Genomic DNA, 495 nt, shown 5'->3' with positions numbered 1-495 from the left:
TGTACCAAAGTTTGGGTAAGGGTTCTGGTGATCCCCCGAGGAAGGTGTTATGCACCCCAAAGATTAAAGATCCGTAAAATACAGTTGACCTAACGGGTTCTAATAGTATTCCTTATGAATATAAATTGTTTCTGATAAAAATACAACACTTTCAAGAAATAAAAGGTTAGTCATTCATGCAAAAATACAACACTTTCAAGAAATAAAAGTGGTAAAGTTTTGTCCAAAATTGAGCGTTTTGAGTTTCGGACTAGAACAACTAGGTTAAAACCTGAAGGCGTTTAACCTAAGTAGAACACCACGTAAGCCCACCCAAAAGGTTTAAAAATAGGTTTTTTTTACTAAGTATAGAAAATAGATCTTCAAAAATTATTTTTTAAGGCATACTAAAATTATCCGTATATTAATCGTATTTTTACGTTTTAGTACCTTTAACCATTTTTAGTTTAAATTAACCTTTTAGACTTTAAATGGTCATAAGTTTACACAATGTCC

Source organism: Lycium ferocissimum, chromosome 3 (assembly GCF_029784015.1).
Source record: "Lycium ferocissimum isolate CSIRO_LF1 chromosome 3, AGI_CSIRO_Lferr_CH_V1, whole genome shotgun sequence".
Taxonomy (NCBI): domain Eukaryota; kingdom Viridiplantae; phylum Streptophyta; class Magnoliopsida; order Solanales; family Solanaceae; genus Lycium; species Lycium ferocissimum.
Note: the sequence above shows the minus strand (reverse complement) of the source record.